Below are 22,383 nucleotides of genomic sequence, written 5' to 3' on the forward strand. Positions count from 1 at the left end.
AAATGGATTGAACATGTAAACAGAATGGCCAAGACCCGATATCCTAAACAAATACTAAAATATCAGCCAATTGGAAAGAGAAGGCAGGGCAGACCTCAAAAAAGGATATTGGATGGATAATGAGACCGGAACAGACCAATATGGGCTGTACCCGTAATTAGTGTTATGATGATGACAATTTAAGTGTCATACTCGAAGTCCACTGAACTGGACTGGCGTTGAAGACAAAATAAATAAATAAATGAACCTAGTAAAGAAATACTTAGAAATAAAGAAAAAGCATGGAAAATCTATTTGATTGGTTAACTTACATAGGTGATGAAGTAATCTTTAAAATATCAGTTCTAAGCACAGCAAAACATTTTCCAGTAGATAAACTAGATGTAGTGATAGAAAAGGTGCATAAACTTACTAATCTAAATGCAGGCATCAAATGTAGATATATGACAGGATCCTCAGTGGTAAAAACTGGGTTTTCGAAGTTTCGAACTTGCACTCCCCCTCCCAAAGCTTATTTCACTGTCCAACTGTCCACGATACTTGAACCAATTGCCAGTGGGGAAATATGATACCAGAGTTACTCTGCTATTATTATTATTATTATTATTATTATTATTATTATTATTATTATTATTATTATAAATAATTATAGCGCTGCTCCTGGTTTTATAGGTTTCAAGTGTTAATTAACTGATGTTTCTAACTTGAAAGTGCTACTATTTAATTCTACTAGTCACGCTGAAGACAGGGATGTTCAAATTACCAAACTCGGACAAGTAAGATTCAAATTTTCAGTGTTGGAAGTTCATAGAGTGAACTGCAGTCACCAGCCAACGAAGTATAAAGGACGTCGCCATTTTAAAAGTCGCACTATAGTCGCTAACGGGAAGAAAGGCTAAAGGTCACCGAGACAGCGAAGTTCAAGCAAAATGAGCTGTAACACATGAAATAAGCCATTAAGCGATGAAGGGAACGGCCGCAGTGTTCCGGATGTAACAAAAAACAACACTTCCACTGTTCAGGGATCTGAACAGTGGAAAGCAAAAGGAGCTGTGAAACGGACCGAATGGCGATGTCAACAGTGCCGTGAGAAAACGAAGAACAAAGACCAGACACCAAAGAAAAGTAACGACGCGCATCAAGGTAAGCCGCTTCCGGATCCTAAAATTATAGATAACTTTGATTCATTTAAACTCATGGTGAAAGACATATTAAATGCACACATGGAACAAATTAACAAAAAATTTGAGGAGTATGAACATTACATACAGTTCAATAACGAGACCTCTGAAGAAATGTTAGGATCCGTACGAGAAATAAAGACGAAATTAACGGTAGCGGTAGTAACGCAAGAAACACTCCAACGTGAAAATCAAGAATTGCGGAAAGTAAACACACTCAAGTGTCAAATGGAACATATGCTACAAAAAGAAAGAAAAAAAGCACTTCAAATTGAGGGAATAACGAAAGAAAATACAGAAGATTTAACCAACATAATGCAATTGATCGGCAGCAAAATTGGAATTCAAATCGCAAACACAGATATCACCTGGCGGTCTCTAAAGAGAGACCGCCACCAATCATCGCTCGTTTTACCAACAGAAATCTGACAGACTCCATTCTTACAGCAAGCAAGAAAACAAGGCCGACAAAAACGATCCTAAATGATAAGAAACTCCCAACACCAATCTATATAACGGAAAACTGGACACCATATTTCAAAAATCTTCTATACCAAGCAAGGAAGACAAAAACAGAGAAAAACTACACGTTCCTGTGGACAAAGAATTCACAGATATTTTTGAGAAAGAATGAAAACACTCGAGTATACATAATTACAAGTGAATCCGACTTACACAGTCTACCAATATAAAAAAACTAACTCTTTACATCCTTAAGAATAAGATTAGAACTCGTTTAAAAACTATATAATGGAGATCTCAAACATAGGCGAACATATCCAGTCAGACAACATAAACTTCAAGGTCTTTGACTCTTTGAAGAAATGGGCAGACAACATTTCTACCAACACCAACTTCACAATCATACAGACAAACATAAGAAGTATAAAAAACACTGGCTTACATTGATAACACAGCTAAATTATACCATGATAAACATAGATGCGCTAATACTGACCGAAGTTGCAATAAACGACACAGAAATTTACGCATACAACATAAATAATTATCAAACCTACAACTTATGCAGAACAAACAAAAGAGGAGGTGGCATTTATCAAAGAAAAACACAATGTGACAGAAAAACAAATTCACTTCGAACATGCGGAAACACTAATTTTAGAACTCACAAATAGCCACAATAGTATCAAATACACAATAAACACAATAAACAGACCCCCAGATAATAATCGACTCAGTTTTCTTCACGAGTTAGAAACATGGCTAAGCGGCATCGAACCGCGTCCAACACACAGGCTCATCCTAATAGGAGACATTAACATAAATACTCTTGACCACGCTTCTTCACCCACTAACACATATCTTGATATACTAAGTCAGTACAACATAAACCTACCATTAACTCCCCAACAAGAGAAGAAATACTCAATAACTCACTAACACAATCATGCATTGATCATATCAACATACGGGCTCCCATCCATACATAAACATCATCAGTAATTAACGAAAATAATTGCCGATCACTACTTTGTCTCAACTTTGTTTTATTACGTTTCCTACCCCCCCCCCCCTCGCACCACCACAAAAGTCGACAAAACTCGATCATACTAAAGAGCATTGTCGATAACCAAGTAAAAAATACAGACTGGAATTCCCGACTTAAAATAAATGATCCTGTTACATCATACGAGAATTTTCAACTAATGTTCGCAGAAATATACCAAAAAGCAACAAAACCAACACAAATGAGGCGACAAACAGACAACAATCCATGGATAAATGACGACATACTAAATACTATAACTGAAAAAGAAAATCTATATCTTTTTCTAAAATCTAAATAAACTAACAACAAAAATTCGTATGGCAAAAAGACGTAACTACTTCCAAAAATTCATGGAATATAACGACAACATTAAGCAAACATGGGCTGCACTCAACGAATTAGTAACCCGAAAAAAGAAAACTTCAGATCAAGATTTTATAGCAAAAAGCTTCGGTCAGGACACAAACCAAGAGGAACTAGTAGACTCATTCAACCATGCTTTCACAAACAACATCACACAACTCAAAAGAGACAAACTACTAACGATCAACAAAAAACTACCAACACAAAGCCAACAACAAACGATGTATTTTCCACCCATAACAAAACAGGAACTGAAAGAAGCACTCCTAAAACTAAAACCAAAGACCACTACAAGAATAGACAAAATAAGACTCGCAGACCTTATAACACACTTTGAACAAATAAATCCAATACTTTTGAAACTCGTGAAGATAATATTCGACACAGGCATTATTCCACAACAACTAAAAACTGCAATAATTACGCCAATATACAAACACGGCAAAAGAAACGATCCTCAGAACTATAAACCAATAGCTACACTACCAGTCATCTCAAACATTCTAGAAAAAATAACACACACCAGACTACAGAACTATTTACAGAAGTACAACATCATCTCACAAAACCAATACGGCTTTCAGAAAACAGAAAGCACCATTACTTTATTAGAAGACATCCCCGACACAATAAACAAAGCTCTCGACAAAAACAAGCACTCCGTCCTTATACTGCTGGAACTAACCAAAGCATTTGACACACTTGAACATGACATACTACTCACCAAACTATACTCAATAGATATCAGAGGAACACTGCATACATGGTTCAAGAACTACCTCTCAAACAGAACACAAGTAACAAAAATAGGTACATGTCGCAGTCGGAGTATACAAGTAAAACAGGGTGTACCTCAAGGTGCCATATTATCACCCACTCTATTCAACATATACATGAACGATGTTCATAACATATCCATAAGAAGTCAAATATTTCAATACGCAGATGACACTGCACTACTAGCAATCCACACAGACATTAACACAGCTCTCTGCAAAGCACAACAATACCTAAACGAAATCACAACATACTTCCACCAAAACGCAAATCTAATCAACGGCACCAAAACACAGATGTTGATAATACACAACCCAAGAATCATACGCCCCGCATCACTATCGATACATTGTCACACATACCGCTGCATTAACAACAAAAATACCAGCCAATGTTCCGAAATCAAACCTGTAACACACGCATAATACCTCGGTCTCTATATAGATTCTCACCTTAAATGGACAAAACATATAGAATACCTACACACCAAACTCCGGATCATCGCAGCAAAACTCTTCCAAGTTAAAGACATTATTTCACCCAACATAAAAAAACTCCTATATCACGGTATCTGCGAATCCCTACTAAGATACGAAATAACAGTCTATGCAAATACATCAAACAGCCACCTAACAAAATTAGAAACACTACACAGGAAAATCGTGTCAACAGTGATCTGGACGCCTTACACGCAACAACCAATATCCGACAAGCACATGGCGACACACAGAATTCTGAGCATTAAAAACCTGAAACACTACATGACATTCACAAGGACTTACTTCAACATCATCTATCGAAACAACAGAGGCATATATCGTATAACACGACCTACAACAACTCTCTACATCCACACACCCTTCAACAACTCATAAGGTTCTTTTGTGAGATCACATCAGATACCCACGCAACTCAACAACCTAACAAGAAATTTAAAATACGTAGATAACTACAGAACATTAAAAAACGAACTCTGGAAAATATACTAACAAAGTTAAGAAAACATCAACACTAATATACACATCATAAACCACTAGCATCCAATGCCTACATCCCATACATAAACAGTAGCAACAACACAAATAGTGAAGGCTAAATCCCACTCTCTTCATAAAAGCTAACCCAAGCTTCGAAGTAAGTGGGATTAACTTGCCTCACTCATATACAAGTAATCCTTATAAGCAAATGCAGAAATTCTTTCTCAAACTTAAAAAAAAAATAAATAAATAAAATAAAAATAAAATAAAAAAATAAAAAATTATACAAATAATTCTATATAATCTTCATTGTTAATATTAGAAGAACATGTGTTGTAAATACATAATATAAAGGCGAAAAAGTATTATTAAAAATTTTAATTGAAATCCAATGTAGGAATTGCAGCACTTAGTGCTGAACTCTGTAAAATTATAAGATGCAATATCACACAAGATGTTTATTGTATGTATAAATATTTTAGCAATTTTTTAGCAATTCCGTGTAATCTTTATTGTTAATATTAGAAGAACACGTGTTTAAATATAAATGCAAAATAGTATTATTATCAAAATTTTAATTGAAATGCAATGTTGAAAATTAATCATATATGCAGCACTTAGTGCTGAAATTTGTAAAAATTACAAGATGGAATGTCTCTAAAGACGGTTATTGTAATTGTGTAAATATTTTAGAAATCAATAAAATTATTATTAAAAAAAATAATAATTACAAACAGAACAGCAAAACCACTACAATCACTCAGGTTGAAACAATACAATAACTTGGAATTTACTTCGATGCAGATATGAACTGGAATAGCCACATAAACCATCTACACAACTAACTCCGAACAATAAGTGGCAAACTCTACAGGTTAAAAGACATAGTTCCCATACGCCTAAAAACACTAATATACAAAGCACTATGCCAAAATATACTAAGATACGCTATAACAACGTATGCTTTCTGTGCAGCCTACAAATTAAATAGATTAATGTCGCTACAGTACAAAATCACAAAACTGATCTTTTGGGAACAAAGAGAAAATCACGACTTTATCAACATTGCAATGTCAGAACACAAAATACTGACAGCAAAACATTTATGTCACTATGCAGCTTTGCTAAAACATTATTTCGATGCCAACTACAGGACAGTCAGAAATACATACCGTATAACAAGACCTCAGACAACTAATTATATCAAATATAAATACAATAATCACTACGGAAAGGCCACGCGAAACTTCTGCATCCCAGACATGATAAACAAATTACCTTTTGAATAAAGAAACCTTACAAACTCAAACTACAATTGCCTGAAAAGAGCTCTAAGGACATACTATGAAAAAGAAACACGCACCCAAAATACATAAACTTAATGAAACACAGTATATTCGTTAAGGCTTCCAGTTCAGCGACGCATCAATACATTCCAAGTTCTTGTGTGTGTGTATGTGTGTGTGTGTGTGTGTGTGTGTGTGTGTGTGTGTGTGTGTGTGTGCGCGCGCGTGTGTGTGTGTGTGCGTGCGTGCGTGCGTGCGTGCGTGTGTGTGTGTGTGCGTGCGTGCGTGTGTGTGTGTGTGTGTGCGTGCGTGCGTGCTTGCGTGCGTGCGCGAATTTCTCAATTATAGATTTTGTAGCTTCCCAACACAGCAAAAAATAAAAAAACACCCAATAAATAATAACCAACTGGTGTCATCCTCAGATAAGCTTACATATAAGCTTCGAGGATGAAAGCAGAGAAATTAGTTCTCATCAAAGATATATCATATGTAACCAAATGCATGTAATGTACGTATCACATGTAAACAAATGTATGTAATGTGAGATCATATGTAAAGAAATGTAAGTAATGTATCATTTGTAATCAAATGTATGTAATGTATGTAATAACTGTAACAAAAGTATGCGATATAGAGTGATTATATCCATTGATGTTGTATATATAGAGTGTGAAATTGCAAAGAAACATCTGTAATAATCTTCATTATGAATATTATAATAATATACGTTGTAAACAGTTATTGTTATTATTATTATTATTTAAAAAAAAAACTTTATGTACGAGAAAGTATTTGTTATGCATAATTGTGTTCATATAATGTATGTAATTTATCCGAGAAATAAAAAAAAAAGATATATATATATATTATTATTATTATATGTTGTATAATTATACTTTCTCAAACTTTGAAAAAAAAACAAAAATAGTAAACTACAACATGCAATATTATATAACTTGTGTAACTCTTAACTATATAATTGTAAATTATTACTGTGATTGTTATTTAAAAAAAAAAAGCAAACAAATTATGTTATCATCATGATTCTTGAAATCTCATTATATGTAGCACTTACTTCTGAATCTTGTAAAATAATATACTGAATGTTACTCAAGATGATCACTGTATATATGTAAATATTTGAGAGATCAATAAAAACAATTGTTATTATTATTATTATTAAAAAAATTATTATTATTATTATTACGAGAGACCTCCAGAGAGTCAGGAACTCGTGGAGGCCACATACATACTACCAGCTATCACACTTATTTTTGAATTCATTCACACTGCTTGCACTCACAGCATCCAATGGCAGTCCATTCCAATCACGCAACACCACATAAGAGAAAACTCAAATCTAACCCTCATCCCATTCTCAGCTTCCAAGGATATCGTCTTGTTCTTTCCCCACCCTCCATAAAATGAAAAATTCCATCAATTGAAATCCTGTATGACCCTTTCAGAAGTTAAGTCTCAATCATATCTCCTCTCTTTCTCCTGTTTGCTAGTGTCTGCGGTCTACAAATTCTCGACCTGTCTTCATACTTAGTATTCCACAATCCTCATATCATTTTAAACACTCCTTTGTACTCTCTCCAATATATCAGAATCACAGCAGAAACCAGGAGACCGGACCTGTGCACAAAAGTCCAAGTGAGGTCTTATGAAGGCTTTGTAAAGAGGCAAAATAACATCCTTATCTTTACATGTGAAAGGTCATTTCAGCATTGCAATTATCCTACATGTGCCCCCCGTTCAAATTCTTATCCAATATTACGCCAAGATCCTTTCCTTAATCAGTTTCTTCTGGCATAATCTCACCCTGACTTTACATTTACTGACATTGACTTGACATCCATTTTCCCACGCCAACAATTCCAGCCTATTAAAATCAATCTGCAAGTACTGCATATCAACCGCATTTATCCTACCTATGTTTGCATCATTAGCTGTATGTACAATGTCATTAATTCAGAGTCATTAATTCATACAGTGATTAAGAATGGAATACGTTTATTAAATGCAGGTTAAAATTTAGAGTAAAATCTTGAAAAAAGAAGACTTAAAATATTGAAAATAACGTATTCTAAGGAGGACAAAATGATTTCAGGTGTACAGGCATACTTTATGTGATAAAAGTATTGACTATAATATATATGTGTGTGTGTGTGTGTGTGTGTGTGTGTGTGTGTGTGTGTGTGTGTGTGTGTGTGTGTGTGTGTGTGTGCGCGTGCGTGTCTTGTATAAAGCCAATTTAGTGTTTTGATAATTTCTCTCTTATTCCATATCAATGTATTCAGTTGACTTCCTACCAACCCGGCTTTGCTTCACCTGTTGTCTGTTTCCAGATTCTACTTGCCATCTTCACTAAATTATGCGTAGATATCTGTTCCTTCCCTTGTCTGTACTTTCTCCACTCAGGATGCAGCTGAAATTGGTCGAGTCCTGTTAATTTATGCAATTTTTGTTTTCAATTCCTGATTTTGACTCTAAATTTGTTAAAACATTTTGTTTTTATTTAGCTAAGTATCCTGACAAATTTACTGGATTTGTTTCAGAATATAATCTCATGTGAATGAACAACTGAGATTGACGTCTTCCGTTTTGATATCAAGATTAGTAGTACCAATTTCCCTTACAATATAATCCGCATAGATAATAAATAACACTTGAGATATTTTACATCCTATATATATTTGGAACTCAAATATGGACTGTATATTGCTTTGCATAATGTTACGTTTATCCCGTTCTGTAGTACTTTTATATATGTTTGCATGGTGAATACGCCACTGCAGTTTCCAGAGCAGTTTTCAACACTTTGAGCTTCTTAGCTACTTTTCATATGGAAGCTGGCTGTCTATACCATCGGAATTAAATTCAGTTATTCTGTCTACGATTAAAATGTGCATCCTGATCTCTCATTAGTTTAATAATAAAGAGTTGTTTATTTAAAAGATAATGGTTGCTCTACCGTTTGTTAATGTTTGAAACATTTTAGAGAAAGTCCTTGTGGTTGTAGCATGTGCAAGCAATCATAGAACTTGAAGTTTGGATTTTACGGTGAATTACACTACCAGGAGTAATATAATTGACTAACAGCTATGTGGAATCTGCCAGAATAGAAACCCACAGGGAACTGTAAGAATGTCTTTCTATTCCAATATCCTGCTCTTCAGTAGATATAAGGTGCTTTGGAGAGACAAACGTAAACACTTGACGTATGGAACTGAGCGCTTCAAGTAACGCGTGGCACCTAAGATAACTTGGATGTGGATGACATGAAACACACAGTCTCATGTAAAGAAAACACAATATACACGATACCAGCATCGCAGAATTACCAAATATTTGAGGAAGTTATTCAGGGGAGCTTCATTAAAAACAAACAAGCATATAATTGTGTTGATTCATAGAATCATGTCCTTACTTTCTAACTTAAAATAAAATAATAAGAAGAGAGATCTCTTGGCAATCCTCAAAGAGAAACTGTAGTCACGCATATCTGACTCTGAGAGATCTTCGACAAAGGTCACATTATTTTATCAGACCGCCTTGAATTTTCTATAGATCTTTCTTTTCCTCTGTAATGACGGGGTGTACTAAAGTAGTCATAATAACGATTAGTTATGTGTAAATGACGAAGTATTTCTAATAAAGCTCATAGAAACTCTATAATGGATTAATTAAATATGGAAAACCTCCTTAAGGTTCTCACTCAAGGGATAACCCAATAAAAATACCAGCAAACAACCTGGAGACAAAGTGTTAATTTTGGATTATTTTCCATCTCAAGTTGATCATCTGCTTCCTTACTTGTTACTGAAGAGTTTTTGGATTTGATTTTGGTTATCAACACCCAATATGCAAACCTCAGCTCGTTGAATATATAAACATCGAAACAGCACAGAAAGTTTGCATTTCAGTACGCATATGCGCATGCCTCATCCCAATTAATCATCCACAAAATTCTATGAAATGTTTGTTTGATTTCTGTAATCCGACCTCATTTTTCCTTTCACAGACCTGCCTTTTAATTCCTTGAAGAATACTGTTTAGTTTAAGGTATTTTGACATAAGTAGAGGGGTGCAATGCACTGGGCTATTAATATTATAAGATTTTGCAAGTTATACCACTTCATAAAACTGTTAACAAGCACGGCCATCAGAAGATGAGAGAGAGAGAGAGAGAGAGAGAGAAAGAGACAGTTATGCACGTACCGTAAAAACCTGAAAGGTGCCACCACGAGACAGTACTTTTGGTGGCTATTTAAGAGAGCCTACTTGGGAATTCGAAAGAACAACGCTACAATTGGGAGCAAGTTAGAATCTCGGCTAGATCGTTTATCAAATCGCTAACCGATTTTAAATGGCTAACTCGCTGTTCTCAAACAGAAGTGGTGAATTTCATCTCTCAAAGCAAGGAAACCGCCAAGAAAAACACAAGAACTTAACTGATATAATAATCGGCCTCATAGTTTTGGTTATTTCGGCCATTGGGTAGAGTATTTTTAATTACGGTCGAAAGCACGATGGCGATGAGGTCTTATTTCTGTTTCCTCAGTGCACGTGTTTCTCTGGTAGATTTTCTCTGATTTGTGGGATGGGAAGTTTCCCATCTCACAAATCCTAGCACCTCTCTAGAACATCGGCGAAGGAAAGTCCAGCACCTCTATAGAATGTCGGCGATGTTACCTTTAAAAGTTTCATAATAAAGGTACTTCTTATCCCAGACTGTATTTGAACCCAGTTCTTTCCAAACAGCGAATATCAGCGTTCCTGACTGAATTAGAGAAGTTCAGCTTCGGTCGTAATTATAACAGGCGTAGACAGTTGCCACTTTAATTCTGTAGAAAACTCAATGAAATTTCTCTTAACATTTCAGAGTTGCATTATTCATTGGTTAATTGATGATATATAACAGAGTTATAGTGTACATTTTGTGCAGCATTTTGTGTTCTTATTATGAAGTTCGAAGTGTCGCGGCTTCGTAGCACAGTCGGTACAGAGAATGCTCTTCGAACACCAAGACCTGGCTTCGAATCCCGCAAAACGCCAGGAACATTTATAATATTTTTCGAGCGTATATGAGTTAACAGGGAACACAACATCTCACAGAGTTTTTCACATTTCAAAGCCAACACTTTAGAGAAAGAAAGAGCGCAACTGTACCTGCCCGTCCGAGACTCACGGCCGTTATATCATCACACGCTATCTAATGGTAACAATACTTCACAGGTTGCATTTGTCTACATTATTAATAGTTTGAAAAAAGCAGCGTAAATAAAAGACAAGTAAATGAGATTGTCGGGGCTGATGAACAAGTGGGTACAAACGATCTTATTCCAGTCTCATATAATAATAAGTTACTGGTTTTAGTGATTAAGTAAGTTACTTTGTACCAAGGGCCGTGGCCGTACTGGTTACTAGAGAATTAAATTAGTTCGAAACAGTCACTTCGAGTCCAGTGACAGTATCTATGAGCGCTCACCTTACTCGGTTTTATTTGATGTAAATGTTAATATATTAGGCTCGTAAGTGAATGAAACAGTTAGTATATTGGTACCTTAATTGGATACGATGTTTGAGTTATAATGATCTCTTATACTATTCGTTTAAAGTAATTGTCAACATTGCCGGCGTAGGTTTCTTTGGTTTAGCAGTTCATAAGAAGATCCTATCAAGAACCGAAAAAAATCTACTTCTGAAAGGTTTCAACTTCGCTTTAACGCCACGCTACTTACCAAAAATTGACACAATAGCTCAAATAGAGAAAGGAATACGAAATTTGCCTGGTGATACATCAGATTTCATCCGTTTACAGCATTGCTATTACAAAGCAAATTACCACATACCTTACACGGAATACACAGCCCTCAAATAACTAAAATCAGACAAAAATATCGTTATAATTAAGGCGGATAAAGGGAATGCAACGGTAGTTTTGAATTCTGAGTATTATAAAAAAATTAAAACTCTTCTTAAAGATTCTAATACCTATACACCTTTAGACAGAGATCTCACCTGGCGAGTTCACAATAAAACCAATGATCTAGTTAAAATGATACCCATTTGGATTGAAGAACTAAAAAGAACTCTACAATCAAAGCACCCATTAGTTCCGCGAATATATGGTGTACCAAAAATACACACGAAAGGTATTCCTTTAAGACCGATAGTGGATGGAAAAGACTCTCCCACCTCGAAATTAGCAAAACACCTTCCCAACATTATTTTCCACACATAGGAAAAACATCTTTCATTAAGAACAGCGCACATTTTATTGAGAAGGTAAAAGATATATGCATACGACCTTCAGAATATCTTAGCAAGTTTGGATGTAATCAACCTGTTCCCAGATGTTCCCAGAAATGAAACAGTGAATCTTCTTAAAGACCTTTTTCCTCCGGACATCGTAGAACTTCATAAACACTGCATAAAAAATACTTTTTTCATGTATCAAGACAAATTTTGGGAACAAAAAGAAAGCCTGGCTATGGGCTCCCCCCTCTCCCCGGCGTTAGCTAACCTATATATGGAACATTTTGAAAATGATGCTTTAACTAATTATAAAACAAAACCGAAAATTTGGCTACGCTATGTAGACGATATTTTCATCATATGGCCAGGAACAACAGAGGAACTAAATGCTTTCAAAGATTACCTGAATAATATACACAACAGCATAAAATTTACTTTGGAACAAGAAGAACATAAAAAACTTCCCTTTCTTTATATCCTAATGGAAGTCAATGAAAAAGATAATAAATTATCCTCCTCCATCATTAGAACACCCAGGAAGATTTCTTAATGCGGCTTCACACCACCACCCCTAGCAAAAAATACGTTCAATTAAACTCTTGAGGGACAGAGCATATAATATTTCCAGTACAGAAAAACAGAAAAATGAAATGAAGAATTTCAATATTTAACACAGATACTCAAAAAAAAAAAAATGGTCATGAACCTAAGACAATCAAAAAAGTTCTCAACACACCTCCTACAAGCATCTCACAAAAGTAAGATTTCAAGAACGCAATCACGCTTCCATACATCAAGAATGTTACAGACAAAATGGCCAAATTACTAAAAAAACATAACATCAAAGTTGCTTTTCTACCTATGGAAAAAATTTCAGGATTTCTACATCCCCAAAACCTCCACATCATCCTTTAAAAAAAACCAGGTGTTTATAAAATTCATTGTTCCTTATTTAAATGAAGGGTATATTAAATCCCAAATTGTTTTAAAACCGAATAAGAAACTCAAAGATTGGAATCAATCTTTGAGTTTCTTATTCGGTTTTAAAACAATGTGGGATTTAATATCCCCTTCATTTAAATAATGTTTTTATCGACGAAATGAAGCCTGGTGGCTCTTTATATTTAAGTAACTTAATAGGTGCACCTTTTTGACAACTCGTATAGCAGTATATATAAGTTCTTTTCGCTATTGGTATTAATTTGGTCTAACTACTCACTGATGAAGCCTCAAAAAAGTCTGAAACCGGTGAGATTGCTAATAATATGAGTTCGCTCTGTAATTAGAATAAAAAGCCAAAAGGCTAGTTTTCTGGCAATTGAATAGATATTAAATGGATAAGAATCCTATATTTTTATATAGCCAGTAAGTGAAACTCAAGATCGATAACTACGATCTATGAGTTTCAATGCCGAAAAACTATCGGCGAAGGCAATTCGAAGCAAAACTAGCCTTTTGGCTTTTTATTCTAATTACATAATACAAGCACACCTTTATGGCATTCGTATAGTGAAGGTATGTAAGTTCTTTTCACTAAGTTTTGATATTTTCTAGGTCTACCTACTCACTGATGAGACCTCAAAAAGGGTTGAAACCGGTCTGGGTAGTGACCTCCCCTCATAATGTAATGACAGTATTACATCTCCTAGGAGCTGTGTCTTACATTATGAGAGAATATCAAGAATAGTGAGGGAGCTTGCTCCACCTTTGCTTCGAATTGCCTTCGCCGATAGTTTTTCGGCATTGAAACTCATAGATCGTAGTTATCGATCTTGAGTTTCACTTACTGGCTATATAAAAATATAGGATTCTTATCCATTTAATATGAGTTCGCTCTCTTAAGGTTTTTGCCTTAAGGGAGCAATTTGAGTCTCCGGGAAAAGTGTTTTCAGGCACGACCCAGTGAGGGGCTTTGTCGGTGAATGCTTTCTTCGTAATATGAGCGATTCTGCTCTTTGGTGGTGGTGGTGGGTGGATAGCCATCACTGAGCCGAGCCAACTCTGAGATGGGCGGTCTTTAGCCCACAATTGAGTGGCCTAGGGATCGTCCGAATTTTTAGAGACGGCTTTACTTATTCATAAGGCTGAAACCGGTCTGGGTAGTGACCTCCCACCATCATGCAATAACAGCATACATTCGCTGTTATTACCTGTATCATTTGTCATATTATGTCATAATTATCATATATACGAAATATATTATAATTCGTATATTTAAGAATGATAAACAGATAATGTTTATCATTCTTAAACACTTGTTTAAGAAGACCTTGAGATTGTTAACTATCTTTTTAATATCCACGTTTCTGATTCATACATTAGGATTGCCTTTATATTTGAGTTAAATATTCTCATTTTAATTTTTATAGAGAAGTTCTTGCTTTTCCAAATATATCTAAATTGGATCAAATTTGAACAATCCAGCTGTTTCCCTCTTTTTATATTTCCTTCATTACTTTCTCCTTTTATTGATGCTATCGAACCAAGCTATATAAACTGTTCTACTTCTTTAAACCGTGTTTCTTCTGTTGTTATTTGTTTATTTTGCTTTGCATTTATTTTCATCAACATTGTTTCATTTCTATTTATCCTAAAATCAAACGTTTGGCTGTTTCTACAAGCGTTGTTATTTTTTGTGCTCTATGTTGGTGTTTCTGTGAAAGTAAGCAGATATCATCTACAAATTCTAGATCGTGGAGTTGGTTTTGAAGTAACCATTGTAATCCTGTATTTAAATGGGATACTTTTTCTCATCACCCAGTCTATGCTAATTAAAAACATAGCATAGAAGGGGGATACAACCTTGCCTTAATCTTGTCTTTATTTTAAATGATTCTGCGAGGATATTTCCATGTATTACTTTAATTTCAAAATCTTCATACATCTTTTAATTATTTTTTTTCTCTAGGAGTCCACATTAGTTTCCATAGGGAATATCTGTTTATGCTGTCGAAATCTTGTTCAAAATCGATAAAATTTGATATAAGCTTGGCCGCCATTCCAGTGATTGATAATTCTATGATAATTCGTAAAGTAGCAATGTGATCGGTGCATGAGCTATTGGCTCTAAATCCTGCCTGTTCTGGTCTTAGTTGTTTTTTTTTTAAATTTCTATTTTGATTCTTTCTAGTATTATCCTTGCTAGTATTTTACTTATAACACTCAGCAATGTTATACCTCTCCAATTTTTGTACTCAGATACTTTTTTTGGTTAATTTAACCAGTAATCCAGTATTCCATTCCTTAGGCCACTCTTCTTTCTTCCATATCTCATTTAGTAAAGGATATAACATCTCTGCTATAAGTTTTGGATTTGCTTTTAGTATATTGCTTAGTTTGTTATCTTCTCCGAGTGCAATACCAAAATGATTTAGCAAATTTACCAAATGAACACAAATTTCGCAAACCGGAAGGCGACGAGATCACTTTTTAAGAATCTCTATTCTCTTTACCTTATCCCTAACCGAAAAGGGATTGATTATCTACTTGGCTGAGTGCAAGCATTTCCTTTCTGTAAGTAATGAACCGTTAGTTTGAATTCTCCTGCAGCACGAGCATTTTGTGAAAGTCTTTAGGTGGTAGATAAGATTTCAGCGGACGATGAGACTGCCACACTACTTATTGGAATACAGAATAGGCGTGAAATAGGAACATGTTTATTCAGTAGGGTTTTAAATTATCTAACCCCTTAACCCTCCTTCAGTAGTACTAATACAAAAGTACTTTGTGAAAACAACTTTTTTGAGTAGGATGGATACGAAAAAAAGAAAGAGAAAAAGAATTTTTTTCTAAATTTAAGATACGCAAAAATAAAACATGTTATCTTAGTAAGACGAAAAGAACAGAACTCAGCATTTTTATTGCAGCCTTTGCTAATATACCCGATAAAAAGCAGCTTTTTCTCCACTTATTTAAAAGACTGTAAACCTCGATATGCTCGTTTTCTGGCGCAGCCGAATCATAGTTGAGCTAGAGTTAGATAATTAGGGATTAAACAGTAAGCTCATTCAGGCCTTCGACAAGTTTGGTTTTTTGGTTTCACTAAGCGAAAGAAACTCATAACAGGTTTTTATTTAATATAAACAAGTTTTCATTTCCCCTCGTTTGGTTCAATGGCAAAGTGCCTTGGCTTCTTTGAAACCTAATTAATGCTCTCAAAGGGTGGATACCTCCATCTAAAAATTGTGTGTGTTCTTTTGGCCTGTTAGAAATGAAATAAAAAAACCAGAATCGTGGAGCAAAACCCTTTCACCGTAAAAGACTGGATAACCCATCTTCAATTGAAAAGCCCCGGTGAAGGTTGTCGGAGACCATACGGGATTCTCAGCAGGTATTTTCAGCCAAAGGCCATCGTTGAAATCGATTGAGCTTCGGAGTCGCACATTTCGTATCTCTTTTATGTCACTTAACTTTTTTCATTCGAAATATAATTCTTGTATGTGTAATGAAGATGATGAAAAATTATCCACAAAAAGTAAAACGCTACCTGATTTTTCTTTTTTTTTCTGGAAACTCCATTTCCAGGATTCAAATACTTACTAATATCACTTAATGTGACATATTTCTAACGAAATGAAATTGATCATCAGCAATGAAGAAAGCACAATTTAATACGAAATTCTGCTGAGAGGTAACTCATAACATAAAATGCCCGATTCGTCAGCCTCAAGGTTGTAATATTCAGAATGTTTCTTTCAAATACACGAAATATTAATAAAGGGAATTACAAAAACAGCACTTCAAAAATTATAAAAATAAAAAGTCACTAAAATAACGCTATTCTAAACGGGAAGTTCGAAATTTTCAATTAAAGAATAATTCTCATAAGGATTTTTTTCTTCACCGGTGTAAGATAAGAGCAATCAGCATTTCATTCAATGCAGCTGCACAAATCGTAAAATACATTTGTTGTCAAGTCTATTCGTATCTACACATATCAGTCTTCTGATATGTGTAGCAGCCAGGGAATCCTCCTTTACTTTCAAGCTAAATTGAAAATGTTCACGATGTTTGAAGCAGAGTGCGAATAGGTAAAGCTGTGCGGCTACGACTTTTGTCCTCTGACAAAACTCTGACTGTTACTTTTCGAAAGTGAACTTTATTTTATATTTCTGAATTCAATGAATTAACACATTTCAAATTTTGAATCGAGATCTTCTTATTAGGATCTTTCAAGATTTCAAAACATCTATGAAACAAAATACCAGTCTAGAGATCACAGCACCCTCCTTACAGTTTTCGCACCATTAGGAAGTCCATTACAGTTTCTACAACTGGTAGCTAAAACGCCGCAATTCCATCTCCACAGTTTCACGAAATCTGAGATTTGGTTCTTCATAATAATTCTGCGCACTTGATGTTTAATTTAAATCATTACTTAAGGAGAAGAATGTTGAAATGAATTCTTTTTTCTATTTCAAAACATTTCGGCAACCCTTTCATAGCATCTACGTGTGGGTTGGCCAATACTAATGAGAAGTATGTCAATAAGCTTGGTTAGCAAGGAAACCCATTCATTACATAATAATTATCTGCGATATTCTTTACAGTCTAAGAAGACAAGGCAGGTTAATTATTGTATTTGAAATTTATGATAAAAGAAACCTATCCCTTCGCGTAGACCCCACTCACTGCGTTGTTTGAAACTTTTTTTTATGAATATTCTTCTAAGCAAAACTTATTCACGTCATTAAACATCAAAGCTGAAACACCTTTGCTCGGTGGGGTTATTTTGAATCTCCTCTAAAGTTATGAAGCTGTATATTCTTCAAATGTGTGCTTGTTTAGTAAGCAGATCAAACAAACAAACAAAACAGAGAGTTGCTGAAAGCGGGAGAAAAAACATTTTCGCGTGTGTATGAAACCAGCTAATTCACTTTTAATTGTGAGCGTTCTTTGCGTCGTGGACGGGATTACAACCCAGATACTCTCAAACGGCAATTGTAAAGCAAAGCAAATTATGCTAATTGGAGAATTTGGAGTTGGGATTCCTGCCGCTGTTGATGCGGTGCGAGCAGCAAATAGAGAGTCGTGTGAATTGCTGGTAGTTAAGACCACCGACAGATTGTGAAACTAAAAGTCGAAAGAAACGCTTTGGTATAAGAATTCATTTCAACTCAATTGAGAATAGCAGTCATGACGGAATCCAATAGGAAATGAGTGAATTTATTATGAGTATCGCCTTTATACAGTACATTTTACGTGCATTTTTTTATTATTATTATTATTTTAGAATTTTATGTAATATCAGTTGCATGTGATTACCGAGCTGCGTAGCTTAACTGATATAGAACAGCTCTTTTGGTTGGAAAGATCGGGGTTCGCGCAACCTTCTACAATGTGAGAAAAATTTGTCAGGTCTTTTCAAACAAATGGTAAAGTCACTGGTCTCACACGGAGTTGTCGGGTTTTTCTTCCAGAAACTCCTGTTTTTCGTTCTCCACAACAGACAAATCACCCCAGCAAACACAGTTCTATAGACATAAAATAATTATCACTAGAGTATTGCAGAAAATTAATGACAGGTCAACTGTCACAAATTGCCTAATACCCCTAATGAAACTATAGCCAATGAAATTAATCGACACTAACACAAATGTTAGTTTATGTTCATCAAAGGGGGGTATAAACTGTGTTTGTGAAGTTCAGTAAAGCATGTTCTGTGCTAAACTTTTGCCTGAACCCAAATTAATTCTTTGAAAAGAAGTTGTTTTTGTCCAAAAATTTCACGAGTCTAATTTTTACCAATTTCTCTAATATTTTCGAAAAGACCGTTAGAAGGGAGATCGGTCTGTAATTTTTCAAGTTATTTTTGTTTCCCTTTTTGTAAATAGGTACAACTACGGCTTTCTTAAAATCTGATGGAAAAGTGCCTGTCATCAGTGATAAGTTTAAAATGTACATTAGGAGTCCATAATGTACATTTAGTAAGTTTGGTTGTTTTTAGGCTAGCTATAACACTTTTGATTTCGTTTTCACAAGTGGGGAAAAGATAGATGGAGTTATTAATTCTCTTGGGAGTGCAATTCTGAGTGATGCTTGTAGCATTTCTCAAAATGCTTTCACTGGCCATGACAAAGTATTTATTGAATTCTTCAGCTAATCCTCAGTCTCCATTTTCTTCTCTTATTTATATCTTTAAGTATGGAGAAGGTTTGTTTGTGTATATTTCTGCCGATTAATTTATTCACAAACTTCTTCTGGAGTTTCCTTGGCATTTTAGGAATTCATTTCTGTAGTATTCGCTTTTACTTTCTTTTAATTTGTGGTGTATTAGATTCCTATAGTGCTTGAAACTGTGTTCATAATATTGATTGTGCGGGACGTTTTCAAACTTTTATACACTTTGTCTCTAAGTTTAATATAATGTTTGATTTCCTGTGTAATCCAGGGCTTTGTTTCTTCCACTTTGTCGATTTTTAACTTTAATCGAGTCTTGTATTTTATTTTCACTATCGCAATAAATTTATGATAGTATCAGTATTTGTTTCCGTCATTACATCTTCCCAGGAGATAGTGCTCAAGTTACGTTTCAATACTCTGGAGTCAATTGTTGTGTAGGGAATGTTTTCGGTTGTACCATCTTTGTGCTGTACTCGCAAATGCACTTTAATACCGACTGGTAAGTGACCCGTGAGAGGACTTAACAATTCACGAGAGGATCACTTACCAGCAGTTCTGTGCCATTTAGTTTGCGCAGAACTGCTGCTAGGATTTTGATTCTACTTAAAGTCTACGAGAATACATGACCTAGGCACGATCTACCACTTTAAATTCTATCGTGGAGACATTACATTATTTGAGTCCATGCATAGCAATAAATCTAAATAATCTTGAGAGGAGCTGCTATTCCTCAGCAAGTCAATATTCACATCCCCAATTATGAGAATATTGTTAGTACTGATCTCATCTAGACTACTCTCGAGTTCTTGTATAACGTTGGACTCCGTAGTAACGGGGTGTGAGCCATTTCGGCACGACACACTGTCGAAACGGCTCACATCCCTGATCTTATCCCGTCATCTCCTTCTTCCTCAAAAATCTTTCACCTCCCTCTCAAAGAATTCTCTGCCCACCCTTAAAAAACTCGGGTTTAAAATCCACACACCTCCTGCCTCACCAAAAATTCTCTCACATCTCTCTATCCCTATTTTTCCAACCCCACTTCTTTCAGTCATGCTTTAACAGCAGATAAATGTATATCGCCATACGCCCAATCCCCCTGTTCCGGATTGGTAGGTCAGTTCTCCTTGAATTCTGATGACTCGAATTTTGAAGACTCGACACTCAGGGTAGACCCTGAGTTTCAAAACGTTTCAAATAACTTGACAAAACAACGTTACATAAAAAGGCTTATCATTTTATATATATAGGGCAGATATTTTTCATATATCTGTTTTTAAAGCATCCGTAATGCTCTAAAAATTGAGTAAAAAGCCTTGTAATTATATAAAAAAGAGGTACGTCTAAAGAAAGATAGGCTAAATATTTATGGCTATTTAGATAGGCTAAATAGCCATAAAAATAATATTTACTTAGAGGAGTAACATGGAATTCTTCAGAAATAATACCTTACATTTAAATAAGAACTAATCAAAACATTGATTACTACGGAACACGATTTCACACGACTATTAGTTAATGGATGCTTTGAATTGCGCCCCGAACAATATTGGCAACGAAGCCTACGTTTAATGTAGCTCGTAACTGGGTGTGTTCTGCTCAGTTTGCAAGATGAAAAATCTGAATTTTTGGTGAAGGTGACCAAGGACACGAGGAGGCTGAGAGTGAATAAGGGTAGACATACGACATAAAATTAGTTGTACTTCCTACTCTCCTATCACTTGTGTCTTTCCTAAAATTACTATACCCTTAACACCCGATTCTTATATCCCCTTAACACGCTATACCCTATATCCCAGCTAAAACTTTAACACCCGATTAATGTCAAACAAGGCTGTTGACATTAGTGAAACAGCTGACTCTGTTTCTCTGATGACAACAACCTACTCACCGAAGCAACAAACTCGATCCATTTGTTATCGATGCGCGTCACTTTTTTTATTCACATCAGAAGTTAACTTCCAGCATTTTTTGTACTTATATTTCATCATCATCATCACGAACCATGGGCTCACTGCCCTTTGATGTCTGATGCTTGTTTCACTATCTTCTTCCACCTTTCTTTGTCCAGTGCACAGTGTCGCAGTTTCTGTATATCCAGTCCACACCAGTCCTTCATATCGTCTATCCATTCTCTGTATGGTCTTCCTCTTCTGTTTAAACCATCCAAAATACCAAACATAAATGTCTTTATCATCCGGTCCTCACTCATTCTACAGATGTGTCCAAATAATTCTGCATTCCGTTTTATAATCTTCTGTTTTGGTTGTATCTTCTGATTGAGCTCTTCATTGGTGATTTTCTGTACCCATCCTATTCTTAGAATCTTCCTGTAACAAGTTCTTTCAAATGCCAAAATTATTTTTCTTGATTCTTTATTTATTACCCGCGTTTCAGATCCGTTCAGTACACCGCTGAAGATGCATGTTTCCAGTACTCTTAGTTTTGTTTGCAGACTGATCACTTTACTTTTCCAGATGTTATCCATGGCCTTCAGATTTGTTCTTCCCTTTGCAATCCTGATCTTTATTTCTTTTTTACAGTCCAAGTCATACGTCAGTTTACTTCCCAAATATGTGAATTTTTCTACATTTTCTATATCAGTTCCCACTTGTATCTTTTGTTTCATGTTCTTCTTAGCAAATACCATTGTCTTTGTTTTTTCTAAGTTCATAACAAGTCCAAATCTCTTCCCTTCCTCATTTAACAGTTTCAGTGTTTTTTGTAGTTCTCTTTCGTCTTCTTCAATAATAACAATGTCATCTGGAAATCTCAGATTGTTAATTCTCATTCCGTGTACAGATATTCCTTTGGCATCTTCCTCCAGTTTGTCCATTGCTCTTTCTCAATGTGTGATGAAAATGCTTGGTGATATTGGGTCTCCCTGTCTAGTACCTCTGCTT

The sequence above is a fragment of the Typopeltis vanoorti genome, chromosome 2 (genome assembly GCF_054136105.1).
Source record: "Typopeltis vanoorti isolate ZY-2024b chromosome 2, IOZ_Tvanoo_1.0, whole genome shotgun sequence".
NCBI lineage: Eukaryota > Metazoa > Arthropoda > Arachnida > Uropygi > Thelyphonidae > Typopeltis > Typopeltis vanoorti.